The sequence below is a fragment of the Callospermophilus lateralis genome, unplaced genomic scaffold (assembly GCF_048772815.1).
Source record: "Callospermophilus lateralis isolate mCalLat2 unplaced genomic scaffold, mCalLat2.hap1 Scaffold_74, whole genome shotgun sequence".
NCBI classification, from domain to species: Eukaryota; Metazoa; Chordata; class Mammalia; order Rodentia; family Sciuridae; genus Callospermophilus; species Callospermophilus lateralis.
This window is the reverse complement of record NW_027515420.1, coordinates 2602999-2616920: the sequence shown is the minus strand read 5'-3', so window position 1 is coordinate 2616920 and position 13922 is coordinate 2602999. Positions and strand designations below refer to the sequence as shown.

Here is a 13922-nt window from a genome sequence, read left to right as displayed (position 1 = left end):
TTCTACCCACCCTTGCTTTTTTATTTACCCTCTAATCTATGTGACTAAAAAGGCCTGAGAAATGATACTACTTAATGTTAATTCTGGTGTTTGGGGCACTGGGTTTTGGCAAGATTCCCACCATTTGGCCAGTTTTCCAGTATTCTACTGTATATTTTGAATTCTTTATAGGAGGCTTTAGCATTGTTGTAGAACAATGCAAACAGTTTCCCAAAATATGGCACTATTTTTGAAAGATTTGTGGACAATGAATGACATGATGAGAAAAGAACCTGTCATGGTGTGGTTGTGTGATTCTGAGAAGACACAATTTTCATTGTGAGGTTACAAATGGTGTTCTTACCTATTATGTCCTTCCATTTGTTCTTTAGCATACTTCAACTCATCCTTCAATACCTACTTTAATGTGAAGAATTCATACTCTCAGCCAATACCTATACCCAGCCAACCAGAATTCTTCTCTGAAGACTAAGAATCTGAGCAGAAACAAAGCAACAGCAGAATGGCTTCCAGTGTGCTCATATCGCAGTGGGGTCCCGGAAAGACTATAAAGGGGTTTGGGGCACTGAGATCACCCTGCAAAACCCAGCTCCTGGTTTTACTGAATTTTGCCACCAAGGTTCCCTTGACCTCCCCAGTATCATCAAGAGCATTTTTTTTAAAAAGCACCCAGTTCAGTTTCTTCAGCTTAAAACCCAAGTCCCCAACTGCTGCCTATCTCTACAGGATTGAGTCAGGCTGTCAGAATAATCAATAGTTATACATAAGTCATTATAAAGAGGCTTTTTTTCTGAGACTCAACCTTGAGAAAGATGGCCATGATCAGACACTTATGCTTCCTCATTCTGAGATGCCTCAGACTGGCTGAAGAAGAGATCACAGATGACTCTTGTATGCCAAGTATCTGTGCCTATCCTATGCTGAAAGAGTAAGAGAAGGTGCTAAAGGCCACAGAGCTAAAGACAGAAGGCCATGTCCTTTGCAAACATGCTTTTTAAATTCTGCCTGGGCTCTTTCACATATAGGGCATGGACCTTGCTAGTGGCTTGCCAGTGCCTCTTCTGCATCCATAATACAATGATAGTTTTGAAAATGTGCTCATGTTTATGCAAATAATGTATTATCATCAGCTGAATTTTGTAAATGGAGATACTCTGACTTAGGTTAGCAGAGTTTTCAAGGTCAAACATTAAAGATGTGGGATTCAAAGGTGACCAGAATCCAAAGGTAATTGTCCCTTAGACTCAGTGATGTCACAACCATGGACATCTAGGCAAGATCCTGTTTTCTCATTTCAGATAGGGTTTTCAAGGAGCAGTAGAGAGGCCAGGTTACACAGGGAGGCTGCCCTAGGAGTGAACTTTATGGAAAAGCATGGCTAATGAAAAAAGCAGAGCCATTTTCTGTGTTAGTGGATTTTGGTGAAATTGGGCCAAGGCAGACTGAAAATATTCCAGAGCTAGAGGGTAAAACTTGCAATCCAAGAGTGTTAAATATGTCAGTGGAGGCTGAGCCATGTGGACAGAATGCAGAGGATCAAGTGGATGGAGTGGGCGTTGCTCTGCATAACAGAGCAAGATGTTGGGTGGAGCCCATTGAAATAAAGTGGAGAGGTTCTAGTTGGCCTTGAATGTTGAGCAGAGCTGGTGAGGCAGAGTCAGGCTGAGTGAGGGGAGCCCAACCCATAAGAACAGTGGGTGGGGAGGAGACAGGGGAAGCATGTGGGAGGCAGCACCCAATCCAGCACTCCTTAGGTGAGCACAGCCTAGGAACCAGGAGCCGCAGTGGTGCAGGAGCAGAGGGCATGGTGGGTGTGTCCACAGGAGGCAAATGCAGTCAGGTGAGGCATCATGAAATTCTGTCAGGAGACACTGTGGACCCATTGGGGAAGCAGAATCTTTGGGCTCTGAGATAGAAATGTGACCTCAGGGTCTGTTTCATTGGGGGTCTCAGTTTTCCCTCTTAAACACTGAGGCAATTGAGGGAGACTGAAGATGCCACAGCACAGTCTTTCTTGGTTTTCCCCTCTCATGGGATGCTGTGCACTTTCCATATTTCAGGTTGACTGGGTCCATGGGTTTTCTAGAAGAGGTCCTCGGGATATCACCTGAGACTCTTTGTCTTTGGGTAACAAAATTTTACTGGCATGTTCACAGAGACTTCTCTTAGTGCCTGCTGTGTACATACTGAGACTTGGAGGTCCAGAGAGGGTAAGCCTGTGATGCAGCCATAACTTGCTGGAGCCTAGTTTTGATAGCACAGCCCACTTCACTCACTCACTAAATCATAGGAAGTGTTTGCTAGTACCTAGACAGTGAAAACAACATAGATGGGGGAGGAGGCCTTAACCCTTTCCAAGGGCGACTTTAGGGAACTCACAAAATCTATAAAGTAGAACATGATGCGATGCCTGCCTCTCAGCCTGGTCCAGTTTCATGATTCTCTGAAAGGCAGTTTGGCATGGATGGGGCAGGGGATCTATTATGACAATATTATCATTTAGTTTTATTTTTTCTTTTAAATATTTATTTTTTTAGTTGTAGGTGGACACAATACATTTTTTTATTTTTATGTGATGGTGAGGCTTGAACCCAATGTCTCATGTGTAATAGGGGAACACTCTACATCTATGAAAAACAACAGCCTTCATTTACTTTCATATATGGAAACATAACCCCTTGCATTTTAAAATAAAACTATAGTACCAGGCTCTGTTCAAGGCAAAGAGTACACAGACCTGTTCAAAACAGCAAGGAATCTCTGCTCTCATTCTTGTGGAGGCTACTATTAACCTGGTCTGAAGCAAGAATTCAGGCACTAAAGGGACATGGAGTACTAACACTCTTTAGGCATCAGATCTAATGTTACCATCCATGGCAATGTTTTACCTTCTCAATTATTCTAAACCACATCCCTCACCATGTCACTTAGCTGCCCCAATCTTTTTCTACCTGTGAGATAGAGGCCGCCTTAAGAATCCCTCATTGCTAACTTCTCCAGTTGCATCTCCCCACCCCTCTCTGAGGTTTCAAGAGTTCCTATCTCATCCCTACTTGTACTTACTGTTCTGCTTACTGTGGGTACTTTCCCATTGTTATAAGTGCTAACTCCTAATTAGACACTAGAAGTCGCCAGAACTCTACTTTTTGACTTTTTTTTTTTTTCTAGCGTCCACCAGAGTATCTGCCTACTTATTGACTGGCTTGGTTAAGAAACATTTTAGAAAGCCCTTCAGTATTTGTTTTACAAGCAGGTTTTTAAATTTTTTTCATACAAATATTCATTAATTGTATTATGATATTAATCATCCAGCTATGAAAGGGAGTAGTACACTAACTATCCAGTGTATGTGTGTGTGCATGAGTGTGTGTGTGTGTGTGTGTGTGTGTGTGTGTGTATATATATATATATAAACATATATTGTTTTTTCAAAATTTATTCAGAAGTAGGATAAGGGTTTCAAATCAGTGATGGCCTCTTTCTACACCTTTTGTTCCTGGGATGTTTCAGGAGTCCTTACTAATATTGCAGGTATTTCTTTATCTTTTCTATGCTGTGGTTATTATAAGCCATTAAATATAATAAATATATCTCAGAGATGCCAAATGTTATCTCACCTGTAGTTGTCCATTGGGGATCTCTAGGCCTAAGTAAATATTCAGTGCTTTTTGGCAAAAGCAGCTTTTAAGTCCCTCAATATGAGGAGGATTTGTGCCTATTTAGCAGAACTTGGCCCTATGGATATGATTATCAATAGAAGATATATTATATGACATGATCGCATGACTTGGTAACAGGAATAAAAGTGGTTTAACCTGATTTATTTATTTATAATTATATATTTCATAAACATTTAATGTACATATAATTATATAATTATTAAGCAATAACTTTGAATACATGTATCTGTCTTTCACACATATATGTTTATGATATTGTCTTTAGGATAAGCAGATTTGGGGATGGATTGGTGTGAGTGTAATGGTGAAAAGATCAAGGACAGTTTCTGAACTTTTGACTTGAGCACTGTAGGGTAGTTGCTGATACCCAATCCTGTATGGAGCAGAAAAAACACATGAGTCAGGGAAAAGAGTGCAAGTCTCAAAGAAGGCTTTTGTGTTGATGTTTGTGATTTCTCCTTGATTTCCACATGAACATATCTGAATATGACAGGAGAGGACTAGGAAAAAATGAAGGTAGTTTATACCAGTTTCATCCTTTGGGAATGTAATATTTTCCTTATTCCTTCACTATTTGATGCAATCAAGTCACTGAATCTGCCCACCCATAAAAGACAAGGATACTAAGCTTCACATGCAGGATGGGATGCTATTCTCCTCCATTGTTTTGAACTCTTCTATAAGAAATATTTATCTGTTCCCATCACTTATTATCAATGAAGTCAATAATGTTTTATCAGTAAATATATATTCATTTATCACTTTTGCTTATAATTTACTGATAATGGTTTCTATTTTATTGCTCATATTTTTTCAGCTTTCACTCTTTCAGGATTTTTTACTTTAGTTCTCATGTCATTTGTCAGGAATCCACATGTGGGACATCTTGGGAGACTCTGCTGTTAATCTTCCTTCTTTTTCTCCTACAATATTCAGGTTCATTTTTTAAGTATTATTTATTTATTTAAGTATTTATTTATTTTTTTAGTTATCGGCAGACACAACAACTTTGGTGGTATGTGGTGCTGAGAATAGAAATCGGGCCACACGCATGCCAGGTAAGCGCGCTACCGCTTGAGCCACATCCCCAGCGCCCAGGTTCATTTTTTAATTTATCTTACCAGATCCCAGAATTATCATTTTCTCCAGGGAAATATACACATTTTTACTGATATTTTTAGGGAAACTTGTGTAATTTATCAGGACCAATGAAAAATGAAAACTTTGACTTCTTGTATAAAAGCAGGTGACCTCTACAATTGACATCATGCCACATAAATCTATTTCTTTCTTCTGTGATCTCTTCACATGTCATGGTAAATTTTGTCTTTCTTTAATTGTCCTTATTACACAATTTTAAAATTTTAGCAAGACTTCTAACATTCATCTTTATGTATGCCATATCAATTCTAAATGCAAACTTACGAACAAGTCACATTGGAGAGCTTACATATCCATGTTGTGTTCATTAATACCAAAACAGTGAATGTTACACAGAACTAGTGCAATTGTTTTTACTACAAGTTGATAACTGTGAACAATTTCTCCAGTTGGCTTGTTAATGAGTTTGAAAGAACTGGAAGAAAAATGACTGTGGATCACCCTACTTTTCCTTTCCCTTCATATTCTCAGCTGGAGAGGTGGGTAAACACAGTAAAGTACCTTGAGTGACAAAGCTGTCTTCTTTCTGTATTTGAATCTAATTCTGGTTGAACATTAAGGTGTGGCCTCCCCGGGTTTCATCATGCTCCCTTTTTTTACTTACTGGTGAATAAGACATGGTCACATTGTACTCAACTCTCTCTTAGCTACCATATTTCCTTGCCCACTGGTATTTGTGATAATGGGAATGAGAACTCAATGTTCATGATGTGGACAAATGCACTATACCTGCAGGTTATATTTATATGCTGTGTTTATACCTGTGGTCCACTGCCTTCTTGGAATTTACTTATGAAAAATAAGTAGTAAGATAAAATCAATAAAAATTATGAGAGCAACTTCAGAATATTCAATCAAGGTCAGATCCACCTTGAGCAGTAATCCTGACTGTGTAGGAAGAGCATCATGGGGTTAGACCTCCTTTCCCTGCCTTCTGCCTCCTCCTCTCTCTCCATCACCCTTCCCTCCCTCAGTTCCTTGTATCCTCCCTTCCTCCCTTGCACAATAGTAAAAACCCTAAGTAGAATACATGTACTCTGAAAACATTTAAGTGAACATTATACTATTGTAAAGTGTAAGTACAGAATTTTGCTGCAAATATCTAGATGTTATTTATTTTATGCAATTAAAATTTTATATCCATTGAAGAGCAACACCCCATTTCACCCTAACCACATTTCTTTGCAAAAAACATGCTTCTCTCTCTCTCCTCTCTCTCTCTCTCTCTCTCTCTCTCTCTCTCTCTCTATATATATATATATATATATATATATATATATATATATATATATATATATATATATATATATTTAGACACATTGTCTCATTCAGTTGCTTAGGGTCTGGCTAACTTGATGAGGCTGGTTTTTAACTTGTGTTCTTCCCACCTCAGCTTCTCAAACCACTGGTATTCAAGGAGTGTCCCACTGCACCCAGCTCACTTAATGGGTTTTCATAGAGATTATTTTGTGTTTCAGATTCTCAGGTGATGTGTAAGTAATTTCTCTCATTTCAACAGTTGAATCTTTTTCCTGTTCATTTTTTACTGTGCTGTGCAGAAGCTTGTGGTTTAACGGAATTTTACTTGTCTGCTTATGTCTCTTCCCTGTCCTTTTACTGTCATAACCAAAGGACCATTTCCTAAAGCAATGTAGTAGAGTGTTTCTTTTGTGTTTTCTTTGTATATTTTGCTCACAAACTAATGCTCTTCTTTCTTTTTTTTTTTCTATTTTAGATTGAAAAAATAGCAACATCATCTGCTTGTGTTGTATAGCAGGATATTTCAAATTTCTACCAATGGATTTCCAGTTTTCCCAGCACCAATTGTTGAAGAGGCTATCTTTTCTCCAATTTATGTTTTGGTCACCTTTGTCTAGTATGGATTGGTATATATTTCTTTTGATATGGAGTTTCCTTTTTCTTTCTTTCTTCCTTTTTAAAATTATTTCTCTGTAGTATAGTTTAAGGTCTAGTACTGTGGTGTCTATTGATTCAATCATTTTATTGAGAATTGCTTGTTGAGAATGACTATTGTGGCTCTCCTATTTTTTTTTAAATGAATTTCACGATTGCTTTTTCTAGTTTTATGAAGAATGCCATTGGACTTTTAAAAGGAATTGCACTGAATCTTTATAAGTATTTTGTTAGTATTGACATTTTGACTATGATCATTCTTCCTACAAAGAGCATGGGAAATCTTCAATTTCTATCTTTGGTGTTCTGTGGTTTTCATTGTAGAGGTATTTATACCTCTTTTTTAGATTGATTCCCAAGTATTTTATTTTATTCTTTCTTTTTCTTTTTTGAGGCTATTTGTAATGGGGTGGTTTTCCTAATTTTTATTACACTGAATTCATTGCTTGAGTATAGAAATTCATTTGGTTTATGGGTTTTTATTTTATATTCTGCTATTTTGCTGAATTTATTAGTCAAGATAGTTTTCAAGTGAATTTTTTTGGATTTTCTAAATATAGAATCATGTCATTTGTAAATAGGGATAGTTTGATTTCCTATGTTTCTATTCATTTATCTATTCATTTATTTATTAAAGATAAATGAATAGAAACACAGGTTTTGGATAGAGCTTCAAGGATGATGTTGAATTGAAGTGGCAAAAAAAGGCATCCTTTGCCTTTTTTTTTGAATTTTAGAGGAAATGCTTTAATTTTTTCTCCATTAAGCATAATGTTGCTGGGGCTGGGGATGTGGCTCAAGCAGTAGCGTGCTTGCCTGGCATGCGTGCAGCCCGGGTTCGATCCTCAGCACCACATACAAAGCAAAGATGTTGTGTCCGCCAATAACTAAAAAATAAATATGAAAAACTCTCAAAAAAAAAAAAGAAGAATGTTTCTGAGGAGCTGCCACAGAAGGCCCAGGCGCAGCGGCCACTGCCTGTGTGGGCACAGGGCTGAATGGGCAGGGGACAGGGGGAGGCCATGAAAAGTCCTCCCCCACCAGCGCAATGGTGATGCGGAGACTGAGAACACCCTTCTAAAGTGATGAGGCACTGAGCAGCCTGGGCAATGGCGTCAGTGGCAGCAGCAACTTTGCCTACCTGGCCCGCTTGTCCCTGGGGCACCCCACACAGCATTGCAGGCAGAGTGGTGAAGAATGACAGCTGACGCTGAGCCTGAGCAAACAAGTGGTGGTGGCGCCACCTCTGGCGCCCTGCGCAGACTGCACCCCCAGCAGTCACCCGACAGCCTGCTCTCCAGCCCGACCTGGGGCTGGTCCAACCACGCTGACCAACCATCCAGACCAATGGGATGGTCACAACCATGCTGAGGAGCACGCAGTTCTTCTACCCAAGATAGTGGCCAGAGAGGAGCAGGAGTTCACTGAGGACTTTGTCAAGGCCCCAGAGGATTTGAGCAAGCAGCACCAGCTTGGCTGGGTGCAGCTTGGCTGGGTGCAGCCTGGCTGCTGCTGCAGTCTCGCAGAAGGACACTCTGGCACAGCATCGGGGGTCACCCTCCCAGCGGGCACCGGTCTTCCTAAACCTGAGCCACTACACGGATGGCACTGGGGGTGCTGGGGATACTGCAACTGTCACTTTCTCCTTCTAGCCTGTTCCCTTCCCACCGCCGCTGCCTGCCAGTGGTGTACTGGGGCCGCTGTGCCTGGCTATGCTCAAGGACAGCCACAGATGGTGCCCGACTTGCCAAGCTTTGGCAAGAGCCTGCTGTTGCCAATTGACATGGACATGCAGGAGCGCATAAAGGCTGAGTCCAAGCAGCTGCCTAAAAATATCGCAGCCTCCAAGTGCCCCAAGGCCAAGCTGGAGCATCTCTTACCTGGAGGGGAAAGTGAAGAGCTCAAGAGCCAGAACACGGAGCTGGCGTCCACCAGGAGCCTGCTGCCCAAGCAGGTGGCACAGCTCAAGAAGAATGTCTTCAGCCATGTCAACAGCAGCCGCCAGCTGCTACCCCAGCACTAGGTGCCCTGGTACTGAGCCCAAGCACAGGGTGCATCCACGTCCAATCTCCTGTTGAGGGGTGGACTTACAGGGGGCAGGGATTGAGCTCCCAGGAGTTGGTAGGGTGCGGCCCTGGCAACCCCCTCCAAGAGGGTGCCCAAGACTTGGAGAGGACGCCTTGGACTTGACAAGCTGGAGCCCCTGCTCCTGTGGTGTTGGGGGCGAGCGCATGACCCCCTTGCACTGCCTCTGTTCCCTGCGCTGCGTCCAAGTGTCACATAAACCCAAGACCCAGCTGCCCCTTCTATACGCTGCCACGGAAGGGGCTCTGTGAGGCGCAGCCTCCAGCCTGCCTTTTCTTTTACTCTTTTTTTTTGCCTTTGGAAGAGAGAAGAACAGAGTTTTCTATTCTTCCGTATTTATGTTTTTACTCGGGAACAAACTCTTGTGTGTGCCTGTGTTTCTTTGTGTTGACTTTTTTAAAAGAAATGGGAAGAAGAAAAAAAAAATATCCCACCTTTCCCTCACTCTTGCTACCCACTTTTGTCCTCCCGACACCCCTTGCTCCTGTCCTTTTTGTTTTGCAAGGAGTCCACATTTCTGTTTTTAATCTTTTGTTCGGTTTTCTGTTTTCAGTAGAATCTCCTTACTAAAAAAAAAGGAAGAAGGAGAAGAAGAAGAAGAATATTTCCCTTGTGTTTACCATAGAGAGCTTTTATAGTGTTAAGATATTTTTCTATTATATATAGTTTTCTAGTGTTTTGACCATGTATTTAGTCAGATGCTTTTTTTGCATTTGTTGAGATATTATTTTTTTTTGATTCTTGCTTTACATCTATTTATTTTTTAAAAAAATGTTTATTGATTTCCATTTTTTGAACCAACCCTGCATCTCTGGGAAAAGGCCCACTGATCATGTTGTACAATCTTTTTAATATGATTTTGTATGCTGTTCGCCATAATTTTATTGAGAATTATTACATCTCTGTTCATCAGGAATACTGGTCTGAAATGTTCTTTCCTTGATGTGTCTTTGTCTGGTTTTTGCATCAGGTTGATATTAGTTTCATAGAATGAGGTTAGAAGGTTTTGCTTTTTTCTATTTCATAAAATAATTTTAGAAGAATTGGTGTTCAATCTTTTTCAATTTCTTTTAGAACTGTGCTGAGAATTTTTCTGATAATGGGTTTTTTTTTAGTTGTTAGGCTTGTAATAAACCCTTCCTCAGGAAAATTATTCTAGTACACTCAAGACTTCATGCTTTAGAGGAGAAATGCCTACCTTAACATTAGCCTGCTTTGACAAATGTTAGTCCTCAAATAACAATTTTTTAAACATGTTTTGTTTTCCCCAGGAGAGGATTGACACCTCCAAGATTCTTTTCTTTAAACACACACTGTCTGTGTGTGTGTGTGTGTGTGTGTGTGTTTCCAGTGTTTTGTGGTCACTTGTTTAAACTTCATTAAATAACACAGCCATGACTTCAATTTGGATATTTTACTCAAAATTTTTAGCCCACATATTAAGTTTTTGATCCATACAACACTTAAAGTAACTATAATTTCTATCAGAGTCTCTACATGGAAGTATGAAATGATGGGATAAAATATTTTAACACTCTAACTCTCCAATATTATCAAATTCCTTGGTAATGGAGTGTAATGTCATTCATACTCTTGACAAAATTCTCCTGAAATAAATGTGAAAACCTTTGAAATAAATAAAACACAAGAGGATCAGTCAAGGGAAGTGACGGAGCCCCCATGAGAGCAGGATGAAAATTATGAAATACTTCTGAATTAAAAGCTAAGTTCCATGAAAGGTGGAATCAACATTATTCATATGTGTGTGTGTGTGTGTGTGTGTTAGTATAATTACTACACTAAGATATTTAGGTGTTTGTAGAGTAGGAGAATATAAGATACAATTACAGTGTTAAGAAATAGGGAAATAAAAGGAGCTCTATCGTAAACATCATGCTGAATTTAGCTGGAAACCCAAATGTGAAGCCTAGAGATGTTTTGTAGAAAGAAACAAAGTTAAGCAAATAGATCATCAGTTCTCTTGCTGCTGAGGACAGAGTAGAATATAATAGTTTACACACATATTTTAATAAATTCAATAAAATGCTTCATCTCAAAGGAAACTAATAAACCAGGCTGTGGTAGAAGGAACTGTCAAGTTCAACTTGTTAAACTGTTTTTGACACATCTATGACCAAGAAAAAAAAATGACTATTTTCTATGAATGAATTCATTAATAACAGAAAGTCTTCTCAGATAAATGGCTACACTTTGAATAATGCTGCAATATTCATTAACTCTGCTGCCTCTTCCAGAATAGTCCCTCAGTGCCTGAAAGACACATGAATACAAAGAAATAGGTGCCCAGGGCTTTGAGTCTTTTTCAAGAAAATTTTCATTTTTTTCCCAAGCTTTAGCCATCCTGACATCAATGTGTGGATTCAGATATTTGGAGCAAAGCTGTACTCTGATGATCCAATTACCTTTTTCATCTAAAATTACAAAATTTTCTGTAAAAAAATGCTTACTTTACCTGAACACCCAAAGTCTGTTGTCATTCATTGAATGAATTTAAATTGTCTTTGAAAGGAATTTTTTTCTTTAAAGTTTTCAGTGAACAAAATCATCCTTTGATATTTGGGTAAAAAAATCAGTGAAAATTCCTTTGAAAGTTTGAATACTTTTCAGAGAAAGATAAAATAACTTTCTCTTAATTATTATAAACTGTTCTTATTACAGAAAAGTCAGTAATGTAATAGAAAATAATTTGGTTTTTATTATTGTTGTAATTTTTGTTTGTTCATTTGTTTGTTTTTGGTTCTGTTCCTAGCAAAACAATTTAAGGGTTCTCAATAGACCCTGGACATGTATGACTTGTTGTATAAGAAAATAAATTAAACAAACAAACAAAAAGACTAATGTTTTATGTGAGTGTGTATACTCTTAAAATATATTTTTTCAAGTTTTACAACTGAAAACAATTCAGAGTAATGATGCCTAATATAAATGTATATGGCTCCCATAGAGCTTTATATTCCAAATGAGTAGTTTGTGAGAAGTAAATATGATGAGTAAAATGAGACATCTTCTCTTAGAAATAAATCAAAGAAGGGATGTAGAGTGAGAGATAAGAAGGAAATAACCAATAAAATGAGAAAGGAAAAAAGTAGAGAAGAGAGAAAGGAAGGAACACATTTGACTAATGGTTTTACTCATGTGGGAATGAAGACAGGTTAAAGCACCTTCTTTCTGAGGAAGCCAGTTTTTCTTCCAATTACCCCTTCCCATTGTAGTCCATCTTCTCATTCTCTCGACCTCATCAAATTGAATATTTAGCAGATAGACATTGTCATTTTTAACCAATCTGTGCTTTAAGATAATTTCTTCAGCTACTTTACAGTTCAGCTTAGCTATGAGCAGGTAGTTTAAGAACTGTGAAAAAAATGAACTGTAGATGCCAATCATGCAGAATTTTCTCTTTTCCTTCTAGGAACAAAAATGAGAAACTCTTTTCTGCTAACCTTGGTTGAGAAATGTAAAAGAAGGTCCTGACTGGCCCTGGTCATGTCCAACTCTACTAAATATTGTTGTGAGCATAATGTAACTTAATCTGGACAGAAATGACTCTTGGACCCTGTTATCTGTTTCTGGTAGGATAGTGTTAGTAACTACCATAGCTCAGAAATGAAAGATCTACATGGGAAAAATTAAGTTATAAAGAAAATATGGAGAAAGCATATGGAATTCTCAGTATCATCAAATGCCTAGTATTTATCTGATCAATACGACTGTGTTTCTAAGTAATATCACTCACAATTTATCTGCCCCTTAATGTGTATCAGCACACCTCTTTACTTGGACTATCTTCATTTATTTCAACCAGAGATTTGTTGGGTAAGTACAAAAAAAGTAATCTCATTTTATAGGTAGCATATTGGAAGTGAGGTGGACTTAAAAACAAATCTCACATATTTTTCTCATCATTATTTGTAGTAAAATAAGTTTAGAACATATTTTCCTTAGAATTCAAAAAATTACTACCCATGGAGCAGAGTGATAAATAATCATTTTTATTGATGTATAAGCATCTTTTTAATAAGGTACTAGTTAATTCACTAAGGTCTTGTGTTCACTGTTCTCTAAAAAGATCGTGAAAATTGTAGAAATAGATTTTCTTGATTTTTGTAGAAAAACTCCAGCACCACTTCACAAAAAAAAAAAAAAAATACAAAAAAAAAAGAAAGAAAGAAAGAAAAGAAACAAAAGAAAAACAAAGTTGTTGGAAATTATTAATTCTCAGTACAAATTTCATTGTTGAGGGCCAATCCTAAGCCAGGCATGTTTGAGGCTAGAAAAACCATCAACTCTTCTTTGATTGTTTTAACTAACAGACTTTATTTTAAGAAGACTTGTAGATTTACAGAAAAACAAAGCACATAGTACCATGTTCCCGTATGCTTTCCCTTATTCAGAATTTCTACAATTTTTTGTTTATTACTGAGTAACATTTTATGAAAGCACAAAATCAAAATATTTTGCCAATAGTTATGGTGTTAAATAATTATTAATAGCAATAAATAGTTGAATTATTTATTAAAACACTAATTTTACATATTTTCAAGCATTGACAAGGAATAATGTCAATTTTCACCATGATGGCATCTTACAGAGTGGATTCACCATGCCAGAAATCCCTGTTCTTCACCTCTTTAAACATCTTCTACTCCCCCTGATTTCTTGGCAATGTTTAACATTTTTAATGTTTTGACTTTTCCAGAATGTCATAGATTTGGAGTTATACAAATATGACATTTCAGACAATATATTATTTCTGGCAGTACATATTTATGATTTCTCCATGTTTTTTCATGTTTAATAGTAAATTTTATTTTTTGAAAAAATTTGAATAACCCTCCAGTGTATAGATTTATCACAGTGTTCACATTAATAACAGGTAAATAGCTACTGAAATCTCTCTTAGCTGCTTCCTTTTCTTTGCAATCATGAATAAAGAAGCTGTGGATATTTGTATGTGGGTTTTGTGTGGACATAACTTTCAATTCCATTGAATTAACACTGAGAAATACGATTAGTGGACCATATTAAGTGTACACCGAACTGTCTTCCAGAGTGGCTGTCCAA

The 13922-nt window shown here is 37.8% G+C and overlaps 1 pseudogene; it reads left to right on the top strand.

The window, feature by feature from the left end:
• The first annotated feature begins 256 nt into the window (after positions 1-256).
• Positions 257-8793, top strand: LOC143389928 (transcription factor JunD-like; annotated as a pseudogene).
• Positions 8794-13922: the final 5129 nt, after the last annotated feature.